Source organism: Mustela nivalis, assembly GCF_964662115.1.
Source record: "Mustela nivalis genome assembly, chromosome: 6".
Classification (NCBI taxonomy): Eukaryota; Metazoa; Chordata; class Mammalia; order Carnivora; family Mustelidae; genus Mustela; species Mustela nivalis.
Genome location: NC_139025.1, coordinates 91,350,924 through 91,357,525, shown reverse-complemented (window position 1 = coordinate 91,357,525; position 6,602 = coordinate 91,350,924). Strand labels below are relative to the sequence as shown.

Here is a 6,602-nt window from a genome sequence, read left to right as displayed (position 1 = left end):
GCTCACGAAGGGCGTGGTGGGCAAAACTAAGAAATATGGGGGAAAAAAAAGTTACGTTGCACTTGCTTCTTCATAGCCATACTTTTGGAGGAAAACACTTTTTAGAGCGTATTTTAATACACCTGGCCCCCGACGGAGACAATACATTCGGGGAAATGAAATAGACACCCATACTTCTTGGCTGAAGCTAAAGGCCCCCTAACGGAGAAACCGGTTCTACGGAACCCGAGGTGAGACAACCTGAGTCAGGGTTCACAAACGCTGATTGGGATAACCCTAAAGCAGGGTTTTTAGAGGTTACCTCGGCTTTAGAAACTGATCCGTGTTTGGGGAACTGATAGTGATGCTCAAATCTTAGCACACAGGGAGTTAGACACCCAAAGAAGACCTGTCATGGGGGACTTGAGTGCGGGAGGAATGCGAAGTCCGCGGGAGGCGGCAGCTGCAGAAGGGGCACTCGTTGGGATTTGGAGTAAGGTCCACGCATGGCTGAATTGTTGGTGATGCTGTTGAGAACAGGACTGCACAACCGCACCGCTGTGCCTGGGCTGCTGTAACATTCTCAAACAGCAGCGATCCCATCAAGATGTACACTTTTTTTTTTTTTTTTCCTGGGACGTGATTCATTTAGGGCAAGAGACCGGTACTCAATTTAAATACAAGCAATAGAGCGAACGTTTACTGTCACTCCGCCTCACCCCCAGGGAAACTCGGTGCGAGTAGCGACAGAATTTCACCTGCCTTATCCACTGTTACAGCCCTGTCGCCTAGCAATATTTGTCCAATGAACGAATTTAAGTAGGGAAAGTTTTTTTAAGAATCATTTTGCCCCTTTTGGAGTTCAGTCCTTGGGTAGTCTACCTTTTTCCCAAATCTAAAGACGATTCCCTGAAGAAAGGGAACAAAATGGAAGTGAAGCATTTTTCTGTGTTGTAACAACTAGTGAGCGCCTGCTGTGCAATATGGGATAAGATAAAGAGCAAAACCGGACAGTTTAGGGGAAGAGAAAATTAAACAATTGTATTAGTGGGGTTATAATTAATCAACAGAAAGGTGTAGTAAAGCAGGGAATACTAATCGATGATAGAGTATAGTAAAAGATCCTTCGTGCGCGGAGGGGCAACACAGCAATGATTGATCAGAAGAATCAGTAGAAATTGGTAAAAAGTGAAAGTGGGGTGGTGGAGTGGGACCAGCATTCAGGAAATAAAAGCACTGCAGAAAAGCCATCGATTTTTAACAGGAACCAGTGCATCAGAGACTAAACTGAACCTACTCCTACTCGTTTCTTTTTGCTAAAGAAATAACTTTTTAAAAATTACTTAACTTGGGGTGCCTGGGTGGCTCAGTCGTTAAGCGTCTGCCTTGGCTCAGATCATGATCCCAGAGTCCTGGGATGGAGCCCTGCATCAGGCTCCCTGCTCAGCAGGAAGCCTGCTTCCCCCTCTCCCACTCCCTCTTCTTGTGTTCCCTCTCTCGCTCTGTCTCTTTATGTCAAATAAAATCTTTTTAAAAAAATTACCTAACTTAAAAAAAAATTACTTACGTTGTCTTTAGCCTCCTCCCCCCACTCCAAACTTCACATTGTTTTGGATTTTAGATGTCTCAGATTTCCTTTTCTTAAATATGGATACTGCTCTTGAACCTTAAGTGCCTTTTCTGTGTCATAATCTTTTTTTCAAAGCTGAGCTCTTTGATTTTATTTCTTTTGTCTCCTTCCTTTTAACATGAAATTATTGGTTCTTAATGATAGTAACATAATTACATATTTGCCTTATCCATGTATACATGTATACACACATACATATATATATAAATAATAACAATATTGCTAAAACTGCTGAGTGAAGCTTAAGTTTGTGTGTTTCTTTTTGTCCTCATGCTGTGTCCCATTAGGATGTACTAGCAAAGTACCCTGTACATACCCTGAACTGCACCTAATTCTTCTTTTTAGTTATATGTAGATGGAAGTTTATTCAACTATGCCTCTATGGCTAGATACATGGGGTATTTCCAGTCTTTTGGTATTACAGAAGTTCTGTGTGCATAGACAATATGCTTTTGCTAATGGCTCATTAGCATAGAATCCTGCCAATGGAATTGCTAGGTAAAGGAACATGTTATTTTGTTTAATATTGCCAAATCCACCTTCATAGGGGTTGTGTGATTTTATATTCACACTTGCAACTTATGAGAGTTCCTGTTTCCCCACAGCCTCTCCAATAGAGTGGATTTTTGCTAATTTGATAGGTAGCAAATGGTATATGATTACAGTTTTACATTTATCTTTTTATAAGTGAGGTGGAGCATCTTTTCAAATGACACGTGCATACAGTGAAGTATGATGAGTCTTGAGGAATGTGGCGGATACACGGCTATGAAATGAAGTGGAACAAGCAAGGCCCAAAAGAAGGTATATAGTATGCTACTTTTTGTGTAAAAGGGGGCTTAGAAATACATACACAAGTAGGCACTTGTTTTTATTTCCAAAGTAAATATAATAGATAAGCCAAAATCTCATAAAAATGGTAACCAATAGATGGAGAGCAAGGCCTGTTTTCCAACGGATGATCTCTAAAAAAATTTTGGAAACATTTTACATATTAGCCCAATGTGAAATACTCTGAACACTTTTAATGACTTTTATTGGACTTTCTGCTTTGCATTTTTGTTTGTTTAAATTGTAATCAATCTCTTCCCTTAATACTCTAGATTCTAAGTCATAGGTAGAAATGTTTACCCCCCTCTCAGGTTATAAAGGACTTCACTTATTTTATTTTTTTAGTACTGGTATGGTTTTCTTTCTTTAAAAAAAATATATCTCTGATCCATTTGGGATTTATCCAATGTAGAATAAAGAATGGAATTTTCCCTTTTTCCATATGGCTATCCAACCGTAGACATTTTTATTTCATCTCACTTCAGCAAACTCCCACACCTATCTCCAAAAGTAGCAAAACACTACTACTGAAAGCCCCATAGAGTACAGACAGTCCCCAACTTATGATTGTTCAACTTAAATTTTTTTATTTTATGATTGTATGAAAGTCATATGCGTTTTATAGAAATCATTTATCAGCTTTTGAATTTTGATCTTTTCTGGGGCTAGCATTATGCAGTGAGCTATTCGCTCACAATGCTGGGCAGTAACAGCAAGCTGCAGCTCCCAGTAACCACACCATGACCAGAGCAAACAACCCATACACTCCTACCATGCTGTACTCATACAACCATTCTGTTGTTCACTTTCAGTACAATATCCAAGAAATTACACAAGATAGTCAACACTTTATTATAAAGTAGGCTTTGTGTTTGATGATTTTGCCCAACTTAGGCTAACGTCAGTGCTCTGAGCATGTTTAAGGTGGGCTAGGCTAAGCAATGATGTTCAGTAGGTTAGGTGTATTAAATGTATTTTTGACTTAGTGTTTTCAACTTACGAGTTTATTGTGATGTAACCTCACTGTTAAGTTGAGGAAAATCTGTATACTGAAAAAGTCAAGGGTTATCATCTTTATTGAATCATAAGACTTTGTTTTTAGTTAGTGCCATCATATGGCACACACCATTTTCTTTATCCAGTAACTCACGTAGCTCTCTTTTCTGTGAAATCAATCAAGTTTCTGTTAAACTACCTCCCGAAAACTTCTTCCTGTATCCTTGCTTTGAAAAAAGGTGACTGGTTTAGCTTCTCAAATTAGATCCAGAGGTGATTGTCCTTGAAATCACTGCCTCTGAGGCCTGACACTTTGCACAGGCACAAAACTCATTTATTAATAAAACAGAACCATTTGAGGAAACATCTGTCTTAAATTTGGACTTGACCTAGGTGGAAAACAATACGGTGATTTCCTCAGGTCACTGGAGTTCTCACCAGAATAATGGACACTGTGGTGCTTCACCTAGATCTGATCCCTCTAGAGCTGAGGTCGTTGTTCCCCCACTTGCAAGAGTGTTAGCCACTGATGGCTCATAGCCCAACTCTGAAATGACTGACAAAAATGCCAAACATAAAATAATAGCTTCCTGAGACTATATAAGTGTTCTGGAGTAAGAAACTGGAAGACTTTTTAATTTTTTTTAAGGTACAGGAAAAATGAGATGGAAAAGGATAATGATAGATAAACACAAATGACTAGGGATGCCTGGGTGGCTTAGTTCGTTAAGCATCTGCTTTCAGCTCAGGTCATGATGCCATATGAGGTCCTGGGATCCAGCCCCAAGTCAGGCTCCCTGCTCAGCGGGAAGCCTGCTTCTCTGTCTCTCACTCCCCCTGCTTATATTCCTTCTCTTGCTGTCTCTCTCTCTCTCTCCCTGTCAAATAAATAAATAAAACCTTTTTAAAAATGACTAAATTAAAACTGTAAGTATATAAAGACTTAGAAGTTTTTGGTCTTTTACAAAGCTAAATAATGGGCAGTTTATAGTGCTTTCAATCATAGGACAGACCTGATTAGATAAATTACTGTGTATCAATTACCTGGGTCATATATATATTTACTGATTTGGAAGATATTTAGGATATAATTTGAGAAAAAGGAAGTCACAACATTGTATATAGAATATGTTGTTTCTTATACATGTGTATGTAAAGAAAAATAGAAAGTTATTAACAGTGATCATTTTTCAGTGGTATCATTTGCATCCTTCTTTGTGTTTTTCTATTATCATCTGATTTTTTAATAGTGAGTATATGAGGTTGAATTCTGTCCCCCCAAAAGTTATGTTGAAGTTCCAACCCTCAGCTTGTCAAAATGTGACCTTATTGATGTATGTACTTCGTTAAGATGAGACCACACTAGAATAGTGTGGACTTAGAACACAAGTAGTATCCTTATAAGAAGAGGAGAAACAGCCGTGTAAAGTGAGAATGCCATGTGATGATGGAGAAAGAGATTCAAGTTTTGTGTCTAAGAACCACCAAGGATTGGGGCACTTGGGTGGCTCAGTCAGTCAAGCATTTGCTTTCACCTCAGGTCATGATTCCGGGGTCCTGAGGTCGAGCTCCATTTCAGATTCCCTCTCCTTCTCCCTCTCCTTGGCTGCTTTCCCTGCTTATGCTCTGTCTCTCAAACAAATAAGTAAAATATTTAAAAAAAATAGAACCACCAAGGATTGATGCTTGAAGGCTCCCACCAGAAACTAGAAAGAGGTAAGGTAAAATCAATACCTCGATTCTAGACTTCTAGTATCCAGAATTGTGAGGGAATAAATCTCTGTTGTTGAAAAGCCATTCATTTTTTGATATTTTGTCATGGTAGTCCTAGGAAACTAATATATAAGTGTTACTTTATAATCATTAAAAGTCAAGTTATTCCCATTTTGAAAGTTAATTGGAGTTATAATCCATATGAAGGAAGAAAACCCTTGAAGGCCAGCACAAAGATGATTTTTCTCACAGAACATTTCCTGTTGGTCCCAAGGAGCAACACTAGGGCCCTTATCCAGAGCAGCTCCTGTTGAATAATCTATTTGCATGCCTTACCTTTCCTTTTCTGTATTTAAGTCTCTCAGGAAGTTAGGGACCAGGTTCATGTTTACTTCCCACAAAGTATAGCCTGAAACTTGGACATTCCCAGTGAATGCTTTTTAGATGGATGGTTGACTAATTCCTCTAAGTAAGAAAATCTTTCAGTTGCCACTCTTAGAGAATAGGGTCAACAAACTAACACATGAAAGCAAGAAAACACCTTGAGGGTGGAAATTAAGACTAGATTTGGGATGAGAGGAAGACTAGATGTGGGGATTGAAGCTAGTCTCTTTGCCGTGGGATCCGTAGGGGTCTTTAATACACCATTGAGTATTGGGGCGTTCCAAAAAGAGGAGGGAATTAGGCTGCATATCCCAGTATTTGCTGAATTCTTTATACTTTTTTCTGTCATTTCAAAGAATTTGGTGCCTGGTGTTTGGGGAATAGCTTCGGTGCACTCTGCACCGTGTTTGGATAAACCTGGTAAGAACGCCCTTCAGGGCTCTTCTCATTTTCCTATCTCTGCACGCACACTATGTCTCTAACCTTTAGTCACATGTTTTTGTGGTCCCTCAGATCTAAGAAATGCCACCGTAACTGTAGATCATGTTTATTTTTTTAATTAAAGAATACAGAATGGGGGAAGTAATATTTTGAAATCATCAAAGGTCTTTCGAAGACAGGTATTCCATCAATCTAAAATGTGACTGGCCATGCTTGCTTGGCCCTTGGAGTGAGCAGATAAGGATAAGGTTTATGTCAGAATAAGGCAGGGGTAGTGTGTTTTTTGGACCCTCCAAAAAGCAGACACCAAGACATGATTAGATGTGCAGGAGATTTGTTCAGGGCAATGCTTGTGAAGGAGAAAAGAGGAAGCAGGCGTAAGGGAAGAGCCTCACATCGTGATGCAGGTCGCACACCTGCAAGGAGAGGGAAGGAAGTTTAGATGGGAAAGAATCTCCAACTACAGAGCTGTTCTAAGACATTCTGGCCGGACTGATGGGGTGTTCCTCACATAAAGTCACATGGAATTCTATACCTCCATAGGAATGGGTTAGCAAACCCTTAGTAACCCTAAGTCATGGTCTGGGAGTAGCCCATAGTGCAAATACCATGGTGGATCCAGAGGGCC

The 6,602-nt window shown here is 39.6% G+C and overlaps 1 long non-coding RNA gene across 6 annotated transcripts in view; it reads left to right on the top strand.

Moving 5' to 3' along the window:
* The first annotated feature begins 180 nt into the window (after window positions 1-180).
* The window catches only part of LOC309868153, a 69,240-nt gene continuing 62,818 nt past the window's right edge, over window positions 181-6,602 (top strand). For 5 of the 6 annotated variants that reach the window (XR_014313532.1, XR_014313533.1, XR_014313534.1 and 2 more), the window contains exons 1-2: window positions 181-230; window positions 2,298-2,413. This is a non-coding gene — a long non-coding RNA (uncharacterized lncRNA). Of the gene's footprint in view, window positions 231-2,297; window positions 2,414-5,889; window positions 5,954-6,602 lie in introns of those variants that run through there. The other variant, XR_014313537.1, reaches the window with a different exon arrangement.